The following is a 21564-nucleotide window of genomic DNA, read 5'->3' as shown; positions in this document are numbered from 1 at the left end:
CTCGCCATCCCTTCGTCCCGCGTGCTTCGTCCTCCTACCGCGCCCCCAGCTCGTCCTCCCGCATGCCAGGTCCTCCTCCAGCGTGCCCAGCTCGTCCTCCTGTGCGGTGCTAGAGGCGGCGGCAGGAGCTCTGGGCTGAGCTGGAGGCAGAAGCGGAGCAGGTCACTGAGCCCCTATACATTGACAACCCTCCTCCGACCCCGGCTCTTATTATCTAAATCAATCGCAGGTGGTCCGTCATGCTTCCCCACTACTTCCCCACCGCTGGCAAGCCCTCCCCTCTCCAGAATTTCACCTCCACCGCTGCAGCCATGCCTGGGTACTACTTTGCAAACCCCAAGTTATTTCTAGGGTGTTTAGTTCAAAAATCCAGGGACCTCATCGCTGAGAGTCTGTTGGTTTACTCTCTGATTGTGAAGCTCTCTATTTCTTTGCGAAAGAGAGAGTTTTATTAAGGATTAACAGGAGTGTTTACATCATGAGAAACGAACTGCTCGATACATGCCGGTACTCGCTCTCTCCAAATAGCGCTATGACGAAGAGCGTTTAGCCATCTATGCTAGCTCATGGGTAACCCAAATCTGCTCTCTCCCTATCTGCAGGAACTGGATACTGGGCAGCTTACAGGTTTCTGCTAATGCCTCGTGGATGATGAAAGTGGAAGGCGACCGTTGGTGCTGCGGGTGTTTCAGGGACGTGACCATAGATGCACAATTCGACTCAAGAATGGCCGTGTGCGGGGCCCATTCCACAGCCAGGGCCAAGCCTTCCTTGCATGCCAACGCCTCCACCTGTTCACCTGAGCTAGCCGAAGCAATGAATTTCCAACCTATAAGAACCGTCTGTCCCGCGTGGTCTCTAATCACCACTCCAATACATACCTGCATCACCCGAGGATTCAGAATAGGCACCATCAACATTAACCTTCACCCAGCTGATATCCGGAGGCTGCCAAGGTTCGCACACCTGCTTTTTCTTCGGCTTGTGAACTGCTCCCACCTATTTCTTACCTTTCTCATTTTCCGGACCACTGTGCCGGACGGTGAACAGTGTGTCCCAATAGCTAGTCAGGAAAGAGACAGATCCCTCCGTTGTTAGCCATCTATTAGAATGCACTAGTTCGTTTCTCGCAAACCAAGCCCTGCATAGAATTAGAAGGAATCGTGATGCAACCTCTGCATCAACTCTATCAATAAGCATCAAGAGCCATTCAGGGCCTGAAAAGTTCAGCATATCATCCGGCGGCAGGGGCCAAATCTCTTGCATGGCCTGCCTCAAGTTGACAGCATGGCCACAGGTAACAACTGCATGGAATTCTGTCTCCTTTCCGCGGCCACATATATCACAAACTGCTTCCTGCACTATTTTCCTCCTCATCTAATTAACTTTGGTGGCCAGGCCACATATATCACCGTGAATTAACATATATCACAAAAATGCGTACTTTGTGGGGGGCACCGGGAGCTTCCAGAGTTTCATCCATGCAGGCCGGCCTCCATCCGGACTAGAAGTGCTAGAGGTCACGCTGCCCAAGTCCCTGACCTCTACTCCCAATCGGTGTGCACTACTGAAAGTGACCGGGTGCTCGTAGCCTAAGAGAGAAGGGGGTGAATTAGACAACTTAAAACCTTAATCTATAGCTCCAACTAGTTTGCACATAAAATTAAACTATTGCAGCTATCTAGATGTGCAACTATGGTTCAACTAGTGTGAAACACTCATCCCAAAAGAGTTTTTGCAACCTATAGCCAATCCTAGCAAAATATTATACTAAGAATGTAAAATCTCATAAGTTGCAATAAGAAATGCGGAAGCTTAAATAGGGATGAGAGGAAGCAAACTCTTGACGCGAGATTTATCCCGTAGTTCGGTTAGGCACAAAGTCACTCTTACTCCACGTTGTTGAAGTACTCACTAAGAGTATCGCTTCCCGGTAATCAAGTCTTTTCCGGGGATACTTTGACTCGCCACAAAGGCTTGCCACAAAGTCACCACGGTCACCTTGATCCCGCTTTCCACTAAGGAGCTTCTCCATAAAGGATGTGGGTCTTCATGTCCTCCACACAAAGACATCCACGCCGCTCCACACCAAGCCGGAGGGTCGTAGACTTGCCAGCGAGCCACCAAGACTCCAAGGATGGCCGGCACACCAAGATACACGCTTGAGCAGATCTCAAGCACAGCACACAAGGTACAACACCTTACTCTCTCACTCAAACTTGAGCTAGCTTAGCACTTACTCACAAAACTTTTGCTAAACCTAAGTGTTTGAACAATATGCTTTTAGATGACTTGGAGATATTTTTCTGGTGTGTATGGGGTTCCTCTAGACTTCAGCAACTTCAAAATAGCTAGGGGACGACATATATATAGGCCACCAAGTTGAACTAGCCGTTTGTAGCCATTTTCCACTAGGTGTCGGTTCAACCGGTGCTTTGATCAGTTCAACCGGTCACTCTGAGCTCTGAAGTAGCCGTTGGACTTCTAACACGCTGTTCTGCTGACTCAGCAGTCATCGGTTAAATTGACGCCTTGCTCAGAAGCCCATCGGTTCAACTGGTGCTGAAGATTTTTCTCCTTTATTTCCTGCAGCGCTAATGTCATTGAACCGACGCCTTACTTTGGTGCACCGTCGGTTCAACCGGTGCTGAAAACTTGGTTTTTTTGTGCCCTGACATGCTCTCTGGACAATGGTACAGTGAATGCACCGACGCCTGCTTGACAGACCATCAATTTAACCGGTGTCACTTAGATTTCTTCACTTGGTCTTCATACGCACTGTCCAATGCACCGATGCTTGTGCGTCGGTTTATCCGATGACCATCGGTTTGACCGGTTGTAACACCCAAAATCTGGAGCCCTAAAATTTTTGAGAAATAAAATTTCGAAGTTTCAAAACACCTTTAACAATTTTTGTGAACCCTTAGTAGTTTGGATTTATTTAAAAAAATAAAACGTTTCAAAACGGCATTTCAAAAATTTTGAGAATGCCTTTCATGTTGCTTTGGTTTGAATAGAATTTTGTGTGTGCTTGAGTGTGCCCAAAAAAAACCTTCAAAATTTCAAACCGATTTGAATTCAGACCCTTTGAAAAATTGTTAAATCCAGAAAATCCTAAACGGGCCACCCTTTCTTTTTCTTCCCTGCGGCCCAGCCCAACCCGCTCTTTCTTTTTCTTTTTCCTCTCCTCCTTATCCCGCCTGGGCCGCGTCGTGCCGGCCCAGCTCCGCCTCCCGCACCGGCCCAGCCGCGCCGTTCTTCCTCCTCCCCCTCTTCTTCTTCCTCCCGACGCCGGCCCCTAGACCTCGCCCCGCCACGCGTCCGACGGAGCGAGCTGGCCCCGGCCCCGACCCGCGCGACCCCTACCCCGTCCACCCCGGCCCCTACCTCCTCGGCCCGCTCACCCCTCTCTTCCCCTCTGCACGCGCTCGCCCCCCCCCCCCCCGCCACCGCCATTGACGCAGGAAGCTTCTCGAGCTCCGTCTCCCGCCCGAACCGACCTCCATCGGCTATAAATGGAGCCCGCGCGCTGCTGCGCTCCTTTTCGCCACGACCCAAGCGCCACATTCCCCTCCACCGAGCCCCAGCACCCGCGCAACCGACCTCCCGCACTCCGGCCACCTCCGCCCCGCCGAGCAATTCGCTCGAGCTGACCCTACTCCGCTCAATCCCGTGCTCAGGTGAGCTTTGCCATGCCCCTACCTTGCTGTGCCGTGCCGCCGCGGCTTGCCGTGGCGAGCTAGCTGCAGAGCCTCGCAGCCCCAACCAAGCCCCGTGTTAGCTCACGTGCGACCCACAGAGGCTCCCCAACCCTTTAGCACCCGCGTACCGGCTCGGTAGCGCCCCGAACGGCCCGCACCAGCGAGCTCCGCCGCACAGAGCCGCCACTGCACATTACTACGCCACTCTGAGCCCAGCCGTGCCTCGCCCATGCCCTAGGTGGATTACCCGTGCCACGCTGATCCTCCCCGACCCGAGCCCAAGCCAAATGGACCGATATCAGTGAGCTCCGGAGCACCGATATCAGTGAGCTCCGGCGAGGTCCGGCGCGCACCGCCACGAAGTAGGGAGCTCCGGTGAGCGTCGCCGCCGCCCCGCGCGCTGGACGCGCTCTGGGCCGTCCGATCCGAGATCGGCGGTCCAGATTAGAAATAACTTACCCCTTCGCCCCGCACCGTTAGATCAAGATCCAACGGCCCAGATTAGAAGATACCGTTTCACCCGGGTAGTTTTGCTAAAGAGCCCCTGGACTTTTGGAAATCAACCCGCAATCCAGCCCAGTTCAGAAATAATTAGAAATAGGCCCTTAACTTTATGGTTTAAACCCCGAGGTTTTAAAATATAGAACCCGCCGTCCAAGGACTGAGTTTTTGCAGCCCGACCCCTGGAAGTTTAGTTTTATCGCATTTAGGTCCCTGGTTTTTGCAGTCAGACCCCTAGACCGAGAATATTCTCGGGAATATTCCCCGGTTTCACAATTTCTAGGTTTTAAAACTTCCCAAAGCCATAACTTCCTCATTTTTCATCCAAATCCAGTGATTCTTGTTTCTAAATCTTTCTAAAATCAAGATCTATGCCACCATACCAAAATCATACAAATCCATGTTTCCAAAAGTTGCATGCTTGTTTGTTTGATCGTGTTAGTAACGTTCCGACGTTCGCGCGTAGAATCGAACAACGACGCATTCGACGACTACCTCGAGGATCCGGACTACGAGGAAGATCCAGTCGAAGAGTTTGAAGGCAAGTCCTATCGCCCCCCTCCTTGATCATGTTGGACACAGTTTTCGCAAATATAAAATATGATCAACGTTTTAATTAAACTTGTTTTGTATGCATGAAGTGTCTTTTAGAATGTTTTTCTTCTGGTTAGGGTTTACCCTAAATTTGTGATTAAGCCACTCCTTGATCTTTGAGCACCCTGATCCCTTGACAACCATAGGTTGATCAGTCTTTTACAAATGCGTAGGCTAGGTGCTTCACCACTGCAAAACTTTCAAAAACAACTCTTTCCCCGGGTGAGTCTGCAAATGTTTTAAAATTGTTTTAAGCTGGGAAAGACATGGCTATGCACCTACATTGTGCATATTCTACGGAGAGTCTGCCCTAGCATATAAGGATTGTCGTTGTGGTCGTCACCTAGCATCTGTTTCGTGCAACCACATGTCCGACCTAGGACGGACTTGGTCACGGACCCATAGGCTTAAAGCCGCAATTCACCTGGAGGAAGGGTGCAACGGACACCAGGAGCGGACCTGGGAATTGTGTGGCGTACCAAAGTCTGGCCCCGGCATGGGACCTGTGTGGAGTACCATATCGTTAACTAAATGAGATATCCTTGATTAGCTGTGTGCTAATTTGGACCCCTGGTTGATCCGTGGTGATTGTGGGCTATATGTCCTATGTGTTTGCGAGATTGAGTTGTGCTTGATGTAACTCAAGCACATCATGTGGGTAAAGTGTACACACTCTGCAGAGGTTTAATCTATCCGGATAGCCGTGCCTGCGGTCTCAAGCATGCTATGGTGAAGCCACAGTGATTAGAATGTTCGAATGGTTGTGAGTGTGTGCTGTGTGGTAAAGAATCCCCGAAACTCGGATACCGAGGGAACGCGTAAAGCTATGTGAGAATGCCAAGTGTGGCAGCGTGCCTTAGGGCATCGGAACTGGCAGGATAGAAGTTTCTCCCCCAGGGCCAAAATCTATATAAAGAGATATACTCTTTAGTACCTTCCCTTCCTTAAAGAAAAACTTCATGCATGCATCGAAAGCAGCTTTTCCGCAAAATCAACCCAAGCCTTCCCTTGCCTTACCCTGTGCATCTAAATAAACTTTTGCTTAAAAGATGGGACTTGCTGAGTACTCTATGTACTCACCCCACCTATCGCCATGCCTTTCAGCAGAAGAAGTAGAAGACGACATCGTCGCACAAGAGGACGAGTAGATAGGGTTTCACCTACACCCAAACTGATGCCTGCGGTGTTGGGTGCTGTGTGTAGCGCTTCTATTGTGTTAGGGTTTGCGGCCTGCGAGCCATTGTGTAAAGAACCCTATGTGTGAGGCTTTGTTCCATATTTTGTAAGCGATGAAAGGCTTCTGTACCACTTCTGTTATCTGTGCGTATCAGCTACTGATCTAGGGATTGATACGGTAAGCACAGTGGATTCCCGAAAAGGGGGTCCTACACCGGTGCCGGGTCATCGATTAAACTGGTGCTACTTATTTTTACTAACTTTGTCCAAATCGTCGCTACGGTCATTTGGACACCTCAAACATACTCTGCTTTTTCACTATAGTTTGGCGTCGCGATGGTGAATTGGACACATCTCTACGGCGAATTGGACACATTTGATTTCATCCATAGGACCTAAAAATCCTACAAATGTGATCTCACAAACTTGTTAGTCCCATTGATTATATTGCCACACAATCACCAAAATCACAAACAATAGCCTAATAGGGCTATGTTCCTTACAACTACGGACCGATAAAACACCAGATTTTCATAATACCAAGCTATCACGTACGTCCTCAGCCTCATGCTAGGGAATTTGCATCTTTAGAATCTGTTCCACATCAAACTAGTACAAGAACCTCCTCAAGACATCCTCCTTCCAGCGTCTGGACTCCTCATCGATGAGCTGGTGAACCCATTTCAGTCGACATGGCCTAATACTCCTGCATGGCCTGAATGGGGTTTTGGGATCCACGCATGCCTCCATATTTTTATCTGTTTTCCTGATCCCACACGCCAAATTATCCCCTGCTTCAGTTGCTCCAGCCCATGCATGATTGCCTTCCATGTTGGCGATACTTGGGAAGGGAATGCAGTATCATCCGACATATTACGATTTGGAAAATACCGAGCTTTGAAAAGCTGTGCACATAAGCTGTCAGGGAAGGCCAGCAATCTCCACGCCTGTCTAGCCAGCAAAGCTTGGTTGAAGATCTGCAGATCTCCGAAACCTAATCCCCCTGTCTTTCGATCTTGTAAACTCATCCCATGAAATCCAATGTGTCTTGCGTAGGCCCTTCTCTGCTCCCCACCAGAAATTTCTTATGCCCTTCTCAAGTTCCTCACACAGCCCTGATGTTAGCTGCAACACGCTCATAATATAAGTAGGAACTGCCTGTGCGACAGCCTTAATCACGTACGTCCTCAGTCTCACACAGTCCATATCCTGTACCATGCAGCCATGCGTTTAGCAAAACGCTCCCCGAGTGGTTGAAAACTCTCTATTTTTTACAGATCTTCTAAAACTCTAAACTTAGATAGGATTAAAACTAGGCTCTTGGACTTGCTCTTAGGTACATTCATTCCATACTTGTTCATCCTTTGATGTTAAAACAATATGGCACGTCTCTAGAACTGAATTAACTCCCACTTCTTTTACCTACATATTCTTCATGTGCAATTTTTTTATGTACATCATAGTAAACATGATTTCAACTAGTATATTAAACATAGTTAACTTATACACAATATATATAGGTCAATATAACATGCATGTTTCAATTACTATGCTCAAAAGGATATATCATGAAATTAATGTGTGTGCGCGCGTACGCGTGAGAGAGAGGGGGAGAGAGAGATACCTCTGGATCTTCCAAATGACCGGGTAAGCGGAGGTTCAACTATACATCAAAATCAAGTAAGGCAATTGGGGGCATGATATAAAAAGGCATACCTGGAGTTTTCTAATACCAAAACTAATAGAAAAGTTTACTTTAGGCTGGTGTTCACCACATTTTCTTGAGTTTTTGCTTTCATTTGGGTATCGCCGTGAAAACCAGCAACAGGTTTGGGTATAACTGAGCCAGGCAGGCTTGGCTGGATGCTATGCTAAATGCAGGGCAAAAAGATGAAATGGTTTCCTAAATTTGAACAACCATCACATTTATCTTATTCACAGCTGAAATAACAGTACGAAGGATAACATAACAGAACGAACATCCTAACATGCATCATCCAGTTAACCAACAATTCCAAATTCAGAACAGTGCAGATTAAACCAAACCCCCACATTGAGCTTAACCATCACTCCCTGCTTCGGTGGCGGCGGCATGGTTCCACTTGCTTCTTTTCATTGACGCTTGGTTGATCCACTTCGTCCCATCGCTAGATAGTTCCATCCTCACAGAGTCCAAGGATTTTGCTAGACAACCGAAATAATGTCACAATTTATCAATATATGGTGAAACAAAAGAAATTGTGCAAGAACATTATGTATATTGTGAAATGGACACTTTCTAGAACTGGCTATACAGCAAGAGAAGCGTTAGATTGTTGTACCTTCCATCAAAGGACACCGCAGTCTGCCTTATCAGAGATTTGCATTGCTCATTATATAGCCTGAAAATGAGTAAGTGTTTGCATGCAGGAACAGTTGATTTGGTGATACACAACACCAGTACAAGTGGAGGACAAGAATAACTGACAGTCTTGCAGTAAAAATTACTGTGCAGATAGGACTAGAGGGCTGGACTGTACTTCCCACAAATAAATTGCACCTTCACAGTTGCCTGCTTGAAGCAGTGGATATATATGATTATAAGAACTCTTACTCTTTATACAAAAAAGAATCTGATAACAAACGTATCTGTATCTCTAAATCACATGAAACCTATATAATCTTATCTTTCACAAAATAAGTATTAGACCAAAACAATTTTTTCTATGAAAAAACAGTCATATATACATGGAAAAATCCCTCACATGCTACTAGTTAAATCCTAAATTCCTTATATGTCACTCTCAGTGACTGTCGAGGGACCTATGTGCCATAGACAAAATGATGGCATATGTGGGATTATGAGTTTTCTTGTTGACATATAAACATCTTCCCGTTCAGAAACATCTGCAACAACTTGTGGAATATAGAATTTAGAAAATATTTATGTCAACATACATTCCCATAATAGATGTTATTACCTATTGCCATCTGATCGAAGTGAAAATCACATGAGAGTTTGATAAACCAGTTGTCACACTTTGGCACAGGGTACTTCTGAAGAATATCGATGCTTCCCAATATGACGAAAGAGAAAAATATATTGCTTTAGAGGAATAATGATGGGCAGTTGTGCTAACAAATTTGAAAGATCACCGGAACTAATTTAGAACTGTACATATTACTATTATATGATGAAAGTTACACGATTACAGAATGGTTGAAGTTTATCACCAATCCCCTGGACTCTTCTCTTTTATTTTTGGTTCCCAAAGCACAATTTCGTGCTCAACACTCTGAGAATCAAAATTAGCACAGATCAGATCCCATCTCTCACTATATAGAAGTTGCAATACAGAATTAAACAAAATGGACAGTACATACAGCCAGGATCTCGATGCAGTGTTGAACCCACAATTGAATGTGGACTGTACTATTATAATTTATATCTATTTCAGTGAATAAGAAATTTCGCCTTTGACAGGATGAAGTCACCAAGCCATCTCATACAATCAACATAGTCAAAGTGTACAACAACATTCAAGACCTGAAAGGAAAGAAACAGGTTAGTTAACATGACATGTAGACTAAACACCAATATTAGTTTGAAATTGGATGGACCCAAGATGATTATACATGTTTAGCATACCGGAAGTTGGACATACTTTGTTGAAAACTTTGATGGAAGGTTAGTCCATGAATATGATTTCTCAACATATTCCAAAAATTCTATGACAGCATTGGCAAACTCAATCAGTTATATGCAGGGTGGAAATGTAAACAGGTATATATTTGAAGTAGTTTTCTTACCTTTAATTGATCAGATTTTTACCGTATTATACATGCCACAACTTGCAAAGCAAGTGAAATCACTAGGGTGGAAGTCCTTTAGCGAAATAATATATTTTGATCAGTACCTTTATGTCTAATGCGATGAACTAAATTTGAACAGGTCAATAACATATGGTGGAACCATAAGCTCATATACACTGCTACAAAATTAATTTGTAGCAACGCCTCAATTTTTTCAGAGATGGATCAAAAGTAACCCGTTGCTACAAATAGAGCAAGGTCGTTGTAGTATTTGACCCGCCCCTAAAAATGTAGGGGGCGGGTGACGCCCTCACCCGCCCCTACAAATGAAGACCATTTTTTGGAGCAGGTGATGGTGTCACCCGCCCCTACAGAATTTGAAAGCAGCACCTCTAAAATATCTTCGGAGATGGCGCCATTTCACATGGGTTCCATAGTGCACTTACCCATCACCTTCTTATCCTATCTCGTCCTCTTCCATCCATCCGTTCCTTATCCTTATCCTCAGACCACAGCTCTCTCATGAGCTCTTCTTCTTCTTGCCTTTCACTGTCGGGCCTGGATCCAGTGCAGTTGTTACTGCTACTGCAAAATAAACAGTCCCTGCATCTTGTCACACCCGGTTTTAAGGACAAAACCGAATGCATAACTATATGTATGCCAGGATCAAGTTTCATACATATAGAGACATTATAAGTGAATAATCAGTAACAGTATCACGAAAAAGAGAACTAAAACAAATAAAGACTATCAGAGTTATACAGCTTATCCTAGAAACGAAGGCTTCCAACTTCACGGCAACCGACTGGGCGTTACGTACGCTTAGAACTCAGCAACATCTTCAAAAGACTTCACCACAACTTTCTCCTTCTGAGCAGCAGTAAACAAGGGTGAGTACACTTATGGTTGGTACTCAGTAAGGCCACAAGAAATAACCAGAAAATGATTTAAATCCATCTTTAAGTTTATTAATCATGTGAGGGTCCAAGCCGCTCATGACCGTGAGCACAGCTGATATATCAGTTTTACACTCTATAGAGGTTGTACACTTTCACTACAATTCACGTAAAAGTTCAGAAGTACTTTGAACCCAACCACGCATATGTGCTGATCAGGCACAATACCAAACTTCCGAGGTGTGATTGTATAGGGACGCTACGAGGCCTTTACAAAGATTCCCTAACCCGTGACAATCCGCTAAGGTTTCAAGCTAAAGTGGTCATAACACTATCCTAATGAGGTGGTACCTTCCAAAGGACCATTAAACAATACCAATTGCCCCAAGAGGACCGAGCTATACCCCATCGATGCATCCCCTCTTGCCCTTTCGGTAAGACTGTCACAAGCTAGAGTCTCTAATTAATCAGCCAAGACCAGAGCCATGTAGTATTGTGGTTGTACGGTTTTCTTGGGTTGTTCTCCATGTTCCAATTAAATCATCATAATACTCTTGTAAATAAGCATAGACAGAAAGATGGTTAGGGTCACTTGCCTTTCTCCAATGAAAAGCTACTCTTACTGCCCTTCAGCTCTTGCTCACTTGGAGAACTTGATTCTTCAATCTTCAAACAGCGATTCTTCTACTCGAAGCAATCATCGAGCAAACATACAAAGCAACAAAAAGATACAACTAAGAACAATACACCAAAACAAAAGAAAAACTTTAAAAGAACATACTAAAGGATAGGGCTCACTGCTATGGTTACGAGAGCGCAAGAAACGTAGAAAACGGAGCTAGGACGTGGAAACTACGGGATAAATGGTGGGTTAGGGATTTGGTCGTGATTAACTATAAACGTGAAAGGCTAGCAAAAAGGATTTGCGAGGCACATTAAAGTGTGCTCACAAAGGATAACAAGGTGATAAAACTATTGCACACGTCACAAGGATCACGTGAGCGCAAGAATTGATGAAAACGAAGCTAAAACAGAGAAGTTATAGCCAAAACATGGTTCTAGGGGCTTAATTGTAAGAGTTTTGGGAAGAACAGGGGCTCTGCGTGAAGAAATCGAGGTCTAAAATGTAATTGAACCCTAAACTCAGGGGCTAGCGTGTAAAACAGCAGCTCAGGGATGGCGGGTTCTATTTTAGAAAAAACCAGGGGTCAAAACATAAAATAAAGGGCTGTTTTGTAAATCTTTTTGAACTAGCATGGACGGTGGGTTGATTTCCTAGAAACTTGGGGGTTTTTCTGCAAAACAGAGGGGGCCGGCTTGGGTTGACCGGTATTGACCCGATCTGGACGCATCGGGTCCGTCGGATCGCCATCCGACAGCAGAGAGGCAGGGAGGCTGGCTCGGCGCGCGGCTACCGGCTCGGCTGCGGCTCCTCACTTAGACGGGCGGCTAGCGGCTCAGCGCATGGCTCGGGCCGGCTCTGGGCGAGGTGAGCGGTGCTGGGTGTTGGCGGTCGGCGGCGCGCGGCAGTGAGTCACCGGAGTAGCCGATTCGGCGCTTTGGGGCTCGATTTGGCTCTGCTTTGGGTCTAGGAGCAAGAACGCGGCACGGCGAACTCGATGACGGGGTTCGCGCACGGCTGCGGTGGCCGGAGCGGGTCTCGCGGCCGCGAGCGGCGGCGCACGGCTCCAGCGAGCTCGCGTGGTCGGAGGAGAGCGAGAGGGAGGGGAAAAAGGGGTCCGAGAGCTCCCTTGCAACCTCGTAAAACTCCGGGGCAGTGAACTTGTCGAGGAGGAGCGGCGGAACGGTGGATCGGCGGCGGCACTGAGTTTTCGGGCTCCAATGGCGGCGCGCGCGGCTAGGGTTTTGCACGAAGCGGCTGCGGGTCGGGGGGGTCCAAGACGGGTCCTGCGGCGCTAAATAGGGGCGAGCGGGTAGCCTCGGCGTGCGGGCCACGCAAGGCTCGGATGGCGCGTGGCGTGCGGCGGCCGGACTCCTTGAGTCCGCGTCGCCTACGCGAGGGAGACGACCCCAACAGGCGGGGCCCGCTTGTCGGCGGCAGAGAGAGGAAGGGGGAGGCGGAGCGGGCCGCGCGTGAGGAATGGGCTGGCAGAGCGAGTTGGGCCGGCGTGGAGAAGAAAAAGAAAGGAAGGGGAAGGGAGAGAGAGGTTTTGGGCCGGGCTGGAAAGAGAAAGGAGAGGGTGAAAGGTTTTGTATTTTTTTTTGGGAATTAGATCAAACGAGTTCAATTCAAATTTAAATTTAAGAGAATTTAAACTCGAGTTGAACAACAAGCAATAAAATAATGCATTGCGGCATGAATGCAAAACAAACCAAACAACCTCATTTAATTTAGAAAAACAACCAATTATATATATTCTTATACTTAAATTCCCTGTAAAGAAAATAAATGTTGGGGAAAATTTTAAAATTATAAGAAAATTGTTGATTTATTTTTAATTTTAATCACATCCTGAAATCCAAAAATTTCAGGGTGTGACACATCTCAACCATTCCATGAGCTTTCTATGGCTAGGATCAGACCCATTATTTTCCACCTTTCATCCCAACTTTTGCTATTAGTCAGTAAGCAAAAACAACAACAAAACAGAGAGGAGAAGGCATGCATTTCACTAGAAATTGAGAGTTTAATGCCCTGCAATTTACATTTCCAAAAGAGCATATACTAAGCTGAGATCTCTTGTATATACCAAGGTTCTCTATTTCTATTCATATACAAAAGCTTGCATCACCCAGGTTTACAGTCACAAAAGACCATATGCTTAACACAAAAGAGCATATGCTAAACTGGGATCCTTTTGCATATAAGAACTCTAAAATTTGCATCATCCACTAGCAGCCATGGCTTCAGTACATGGCCTGCTAACAAAAAAGAATTACAGATCATGACTTGTCAAGACAATTGAACATGTATAGTTGACCTACACTTACATTAAAGTGCTGCTAAAAATGCCAGCCATCTATCCCTTCCAAGGAGTGAGGGTTGTTGACATATTGAGCAACATTTGAACTCTGAAAAAAAATACAGAGAAACATAGAGAAGAAAATAGCATGGTCAGATTCAATATTGGAATGCTATTTTTATGGGAAAAGAGAACTGTCAGCATACCATTAGAAATTGGGTAAAACTACGAATTGATTCATATTCTTGCGATTCTGGTACAGGACTTTCATATTCTTCATGTTGTGCAGGCTTGCTCTTTTATTCTTGTTTGAGTTTTTCTTGTTGTTTGGGGTTTTCTTCTTTTTCTTAGTAAGTTTGTCAACCCAATTTTTCTTTCTTATTGATCCACCCTTTTGCCTTTCTTTCTTCTTTAGACCAGCAGCATGCATATATTGTTCCGGCAAGCTAAATATTTCTTGAACACTACTTTTCATATATTGTTCCGGCAAGCTGAATATTTCTTGAACACTAGACTTTTCAGCATCAATGGTAGGAGTTCCTTTGATTTTTTTTCATTCACCTGCTTACTGATGCTATGAAGTGCATCTTCCACAAGCAAGTAGCAGTCTTCGAAATCAGCAGCTCATGAAGCCAATGAAATGAACGTTTTGCAAATATTTTTGTACCGTAGTGCAGCATCTAACATTGGATTTTCCACTATACCCTTCCCACGCATATCTTGGACAATCCCTGACTTTGCATATCGAGTCCATCGTTTCAAAATATATCTTTCAGGAAGTAGCTTAATGTTCATCAAATCAAGACCTTTTAGTGCATGTCTACACAATATGCCAATCCTCTCAAAGAGTCAACAACTATATGAGACAATCTGATCAGCCGGTTTGACAATAACTCTGCGCTCTTCTTCAATTGTTGATTTCCCTCCATGAGCTCCAATTGCAATGGCAAACTCATTAGCTCCATTTGAACTGATTGTGTAGGCGGCCAGGTGCTTTTCATATTCACCCTGGAAGATTTCAAATATTGCTGGTGTATAAGACTTCAAATATTGCAGGTGTATAAATCACGCTTGCTTGTAGTAACATAGGTGCCATAATCCCAATCCTTGGTTGTTTCTTTCTAGATTCGAATTCAGATTGTACCTCCTTCTCTCTCTTGTCTTGAAAACATGCTCCATGCCCTTTAGGAACCTAATGATGTCAGGATTTGATTTCAAGTGGCCTTTCAGCGCATCATTCATACTCTCACTTAGTTGCGTACTTCGCATTCCAATTGAAAAAATATTCAGCATGTAGCACTCAGCCCACTTATGTTTCAACATGTAAATGTTGTCTAGCCAAGTTGATTTACTAACTTTTAGTCTCATAGCATCAAATGCTTCTTCAAAATCTACCTTTTGTTCATACTGATACATGCAAGAACTGAAATATGATAAGATACTTGACTCTTCCACGTCCTCAGGCTCTTCTTCATTCTGAGAACTCAGGTGCTTTACTACATTTTGTGATATATGTCAAGTACACAAACCATGCCATGCACTATTGAAGACTTCAGCCACTGCCTTTCTCATAGCAATATCATGATCAGTGTAAATTGTTTGCGATTGCTTTTGATTGTGTTCACAAAAATGCATTGAACAACCACTAGAATGACTCAAATGTCTCATCATACATCAAAACTGTACCAAAAACCATAGTCTCCCTGAACTGGTTGAAACCAACAAACATACCAAATGGTCTATATTCTTTATTGGTTCCAAAAGTAGTGTCAAATGTGATGACATCACCAAAATGAGCATAGTCCACAATCATCTTTGAATCAGCCCAAAATATATTGGCTATCTTTTCTTCACAATCCATTTGCATTGCATACTGAAAAGAGGCATTCTCCACGACTTTATCTTGAAAAATATTTTAGCAAACTTCCAGCCTCACCATACAACATCTCTTTGTGGCGTTTAGTGCGCAAATAATTCTTATGATCATGATGGGTGTACTCGAGGTTAGCTGATCCACCAACATATCGACCAAGAAACTCATGAGCTGCTTTAGGTGCAATACCAGAATCATCAGCCAGTTCAATATCAATAGCTTGATACTTAGAAATGTTTCTCTGTGATGGCGTCAGATGACTAGTTTGTGCAGTTGGAAGAATATGATTATGCTAATAAATAAATCATGCACTTTGTATATCTTATTTTCTCTTTCCAAAGTAATGCCCATGCGAACTAAGCAGCCTGTTCTTGTATGAGCTCGATTACGTTTGACAACACAAAACCTTTTATCTTCGGCATGAGAACCCTGATTTGAACAAACAAACCTACTTGATGTCACCAATCCATCATATTACTCAGTGTTTGTGAAGACTTTCAAACATCAAAACACATCCGACCACCATATGTCACCTAGAAGTCCAAGGCTTCATCCAAACTATTAAATGTCATACCAGGCCATGGAATCCAAAAAGAAGTTGCAGCAATTCTGCAATCGCGGGTAATGGGTAATGCAATCAATCATTTTGCTCATTTACGGTAGTACTTCCTTCCTACACGAAAATTAGTAATCTAGAGCACAAACCTCATCGGCAATTCCTCGAGCTGCTGCTGGGCGTCATCAATGGAGCCACCAGCCTCAGCTGCAAGAAATTGGACAGGAGCGCGGGGTGGCTGCGCAACTCCAGCAACAGATGAAGGAGCACGCGGGAGAGGAGATTCCCTGGCGCGCCGGCCGCTCGCACGGTTGCCGCCCTTCCCTGCGGCAAAGAAGAAAATGGCGCCAATTGCTAGCGCTTTCCCTCCAGCCAGTGCCGTCGCGCCTTTTTTTCCCTCCAAAGTGCTGGCGCTTTCCCGTGTGTTGTACCCCTTCGATTGGTTTGGGACGCTCCGGATCCTGCGACTGCTAAAGTTGTAGTCTCTATAGCGACTGCACCGGATCTTTGTCCTTCACTGTCTCCTCATCGATCCACTCCATGGAGGCGTTGTACTCCGTGGCAGCTCGGCGCGAGAGCGAGCGGCGGCACGGAGTGGGCCCGACGGCGGCGAGGGGCCGCGGCTGCGTGGCGGGCGCGGCTACTTCGTGTGACCAGTGAACTACGACGACGCCAACCTCATAATGTCCAGAACAGGTCAGCGTCAGTGAGTGACACTCCATTCCAACGTCACTGTCCATGGCCGTGATTGATACTCAGATTCATTACTTGCGCCCTGTTGGCAGCATCGGAGGCCTGGATGCAGAACTAGATCTCGTCGAGTTCCAGAAACGGCACCGGCGTCAGGCAGATGGAAGGGCCGTCGCCTTCATGGCTGCTTCATGGCGGCGACGCGGCGGGCGTGGCAGCTCCGTGCGCAGCCGTGGGTGCGCGGCGGGCGCCGGGCAGCGCGGCGGCTCGGCACGCGGGCTTGCAGCAGCGCGGGCCCAACGGCATCGCGGAGCTGGGGCGGCTCGGCCCCAGCACGTCCACGACACGGAACCCCAGCCCGTGGCTCGGCGCGCGGGCCCGACGGCGGCAGCTCGGCGCGCAGGCGGCACGGCGGGCACGACACGGGACTGCGCCAGCACCTGCGCCGGCACGGGAAGGGCAGCGGCTCGGAGGAGCTGCTGCCAGTTTTTTTAAAAAAAATTTATTCGATCTGTAGGGGCACGTAGGATGGGTAATATATTGGTCCCTGCAAACAGCTGTTTCTAACTGCAGAAATCAGAGACAGGTGTGACATCTGTCCTTAAAAATAATTTTTTACCTACCCTACAAACTGTTTATGTTGTTTATGTTGTTTACATTGTAGTGATGTGACATCTTCAGTGCACTTTATGCGAGTAATGCTCTAAAACCACATGTCATAGGAGGTGGGCACCATTTACAACAAACACGTCATTACGATGGCCTCCTGCTCCTGCGAAGTCCAAGATACATATGCCAGTGCGGACATTCCAGAGCCTAACATATTCATCCTATATATACAATCATTGAAACAGTGTCAAAACAAAAAATAAAGCATGTACGTACAGTCTAATATCAGGATATTTGCTTACCTTGCTGGCAGATATGATTAGCGAAGGCTTTAATGCTTGAGTTCTTATCTCATTTATTGAACCACCATGGCCAACTAAGCTCTCGATAATATTGTAGATGGAAATAATTATACACCAATTAATGTCACGATTCATAATTTAGTATAATATTTTACTGGTGTACCTGGTATCTAGCCAAATGTATAAATCAAAATAGATTGTGCATGTTCTTACTACACTACTAGAAAAAGATCTTAGGTACCCATTATTAGTAAGGACCTTAGCTACCGGTTTTTGAACCGGTACCTCGAAACTGGGACCTTTGGCCTCGATCTTCGGCACCGGGTATAGGAACCGGTGACTAAAACTCTCTTAGGTACCGGGTGAAGATTCTACCCGGTACCCAAGTAGTTTTGGCCAAAAGAATATATATTAAACCTTGGAAGAGGCACGCACACGTGCATGCGGTGGCCGGGATTCGAACCCACGACCTCTTGCCTCATGCGTAGCTCCTTTGCCATCTCACGTACACATCACTTATAATTGAGAGAGATATTTTCCTTTTAAAGTAACCTATGGATGAGCCTAAGGTACAAGTTAGTAATACAACCGGTACCTAAGGCTATCCATAGGTACAGTGTGGTGTTACCACCCGGTATTAATGTAAAGGTACTGGGTGGTAACACCACCCGGTACCTATGGGCCTTAGGCACCGTTTGGTGTTACCAACCGGTACCTAAGGTTCTCCATAGGCTTCCATCCAAATTTGCTATTGATTGATACTAGTAAATAGCAACAGACCATTCCTTAATCAAACCAAATTGAAATGACTTTAGCAACAGACCGTTCCTTAATCAAACTAAATTCAAGTCGCCTTGTAGAATAGATAACACAGATGAACTTGTATGTATCAAGTAAGTAACTGAATTTTTGTTTTGAGCAACAGACCATTCCTTAATCAAACCAAATTCAAATGACTTTAGCAACAGACCGCTCCTTAATCAAACTATTCAAGTTGCCTTCTAGAATGGATAACACAGATGAACTTGTATGTATCAAGTAACTGAAGTATTGTTTTGAGCAAACCAAGCTTCATTCGATTTAGCAACCGAAATATAGACAAGTCGGGTACTTGACCTTAGCAATCTTCTCGGTAGCACAATTAATGACCCGAATGATCCCACTGCATCCTCCTACTACTAGCAGTGGTGGTGCACTATCGACATGATCGCAAGCCCAGCTTAGAGTGTAGAATGACTCACCTTTCTGAGAAGACCATCAGACCATCAGGTAGCATTAGAGAAAGCACATCCTCAGACTTGCTTGTAGAAGAGCAAAACTACCATTCTCGAGGCAGCGGTAAGTTGTCACCTGCAAAGATCAATTGGTATGATAAGCGACTTCTGAACACAAAGAGCTGAAAGTATCATTGATTCATGAGAAGGGGCATAAAAATATCATTTGCATTAATATGGTATTGCTCATATCTGGTTCTATGAAAAGTTGCAGATTCTCATCAAACGAAAGCAGAATCTACCATTGTTCCACAAAACATAGTTCCTCAGATTTGCATTTTGCCATGTGTCAGGTATTTGCCGTCTGCCGTCTGCTTTCTTGTACTACAGACGGCAAAGAACCTATTTGCCGTATGTTTTTTTTCCTGTGTGGTTTCCTCGGCAGCATACGGCAAACCACCTCTTCGCCGTATGCTCGATATAGTGCTCATGCCAAAGCCTTGGCCACACAGCAACTGAGCTGTTTCCAGTAGTGCATTGTGGGTAGTGTTTACGGACCTCAAATTCCTAAAATTCAATCGAAGGTCCCAGCTTTTGATTGAATCTGAGAACAAACAGGCTCTATTTCAAAAAATATATAACAACAAAAATCCTAGTTTTTCCTTGCAATTTATCATCCAGAACCACAAATTCAAGAAGCACAGCAAATAAGCAGGAAGTTGGGGCATGTGAAGGGGGACAAGAAAAGAGGCAGCCAGCTGCTTACACGATTATTGCCGCCGACAGTGGCAAAGGTGTCGTAGTAGCACGCATCCATGAAGTTGAACCCGATGCCATAGAGTGGGCACTTCCCCTCCGTGAGCTTGCTACAAGGCTTATACAGCCGCTTCAAGCTAGGACAATTGACTGACCCGACCAGCACCCTCACAACCCAGCCCTCCCACCGGGGAGACCTCCGCCATAATAGGTGGCAGTGATGGGATGTCTGGTGCTTTTCGGCACTTCAGCTCTACCTCTGCTTCCTGTTGCTCCTTCATTTTCATTGCCGCCATAATAGGCTTGGGCTTTGGGTTAGTGGCTTGAGCACCAGTAGTCGTAAACTTGGAAGAACTAGTTGTTTCCCTCATCGAAAGCATTATTTTCGGTTCAGTTTAGAAGTTTAGAATAAGAAAATTTGAGTGCCATTTCTCCCTTTTGTATCAAAGCTATTATTGTCTCTTCATAGCTTTTGCCTATGTAGTTTGGATGGCTTTTAGGACTTTTTTTTCTCTGAATTAGCTTTCACAATTGGTATATATTAGTTTTTTGCTTATTATACTCTCCCACAGGTATCATCTACAGGCCTGGCATACTATGTCAGCAAGGGATGCTGCAACTTAACCAAGTATTCCAGCAGGTATTTTGTTTTTCATACTAGTTCTCTCTAGTTTCTGTGTTTAGTTATAACTGAACATCAAAAGGTTGCTGTTTTTTTATACAAGCTTACAAGTATTAAAGCTTATGAACTATGCACGAAGTAGACAACATGCATAAGTATACTACAAGCTTACAAGTATTAAAGCTTATGAACTATGCACGACATGCATAAGTGTACTACAGCCTGAAAGACTATTTATGCTGTTAACTTGACCTTTTATATCTTGCAAATCAGGCTGTAGCATATTACTACCTGGACTTGCCAAAAGCATATATGCAGTAAATTTTGTGCACGCTACTCCCTTTTCTGTGTTTCAGCTAGGGATGATTATGGGACATATCTTGGCTTCTGGACTTCTAGATCAAACTATTAGATGATCCAGTAAGTAGTATTCACCAATATGGCTCAAAGTGAAAACTAAAGGTTTAGTTCTTGTAGAATGCCATTAGATTCGGCTTACTTACTAATTCAGATCAGTGGCATTAGGAACTGCTGAAAATAAGGTAGCAGGTTAGAGGTGGCACTGTGATGTATTTATGAGCACGGATGTATGAACAGATGTATGTATGTGTAATCAAAGGAGGCACTATGATGTATGTATGGCCTATTTTTTTGTATATTTTTGTCACCTATATTTTTTTTAATTCATCATAGGAGCCGCTGGTTGCCAACCCGCGTCTCCAATGACCCTCTCGTTGGAGACGTGGATGGCAAAATGTGTCACCTACGAGGGGTCATTGGAGATGCGGATTGGTAAAATGTGTCACCTATGAAGTGCCATCTCCAATGAGCTCTGAGCAGCATCTCCAATAAGCTAGGGTTTCACACACTACTACAAAAATGATCTGTAGCAACGCCTCATTTTTTAGGGTGGATCAAAAAGTAACCTGTTCCAACAAAATAAATGGGGTTATTGTAGATTTTGATCCGCCCTTAAAAATGTATTTTTAGGGGCGGGTGATGGCCGCCATCACCCGTCCCTAAAAATACCTATAAAAATCTGGGCACCTTCTTCTTTCTCCACCTGAGAACTCATTGCCTGCTCAAGGGATGTGCTGCCCGAAAATTCAAGAAAAGGGAAAAGAGAAGGGAAGGTTTTAAATTTGATTTTCTTTGAGTTGGGAGCTCTAGGAGGTAAGTTGATACTAATCCCATATCATTTCTAAGCTCTTTTGTTAGTTTTAAGGCTCAAATAGAATTTTTTTGCCTATAACTAGATCTAGATCTCCATGGTGTACATTTACCTTTTGAGGCACCATTTGCCTCAAACTGTTGAATGAAGCTGTGCTATTTTAGTAGAAGAACAAGATTATCTAATC

General features: G+C 45.0%; 1 pseudogene; it reads right to left on the bottom strand.

The window, feature by feature from the left end:
• Positions 1-554: 554 nt before the first annotated feature.
• On the bottom strand, positions 555-19790 carry LOC120677952 (annotated as a pseudogene).
• Positions 19791-21564: the final 1774 nt, after the last annotated feature.

This window comes from Panicum virgatum, chromosome 6N (assembly GCF_016808335.1).
Source record: "Panicum virgatum strain AP13 chromosome 6N, P.virgatum_v5, whole genome shotgun sequence".
NCBI classification, from domain to species: Eukaryota; Viridiplantae; Streptophyta; class Magnoliopsida; order Poales; family Poaceae; genus Panicum; species Panicum virgatum.
Note: the sequence above shows the minus strand (reverse complement) of the source record. Positions and strands in the feature narration are given on the sequence as shown.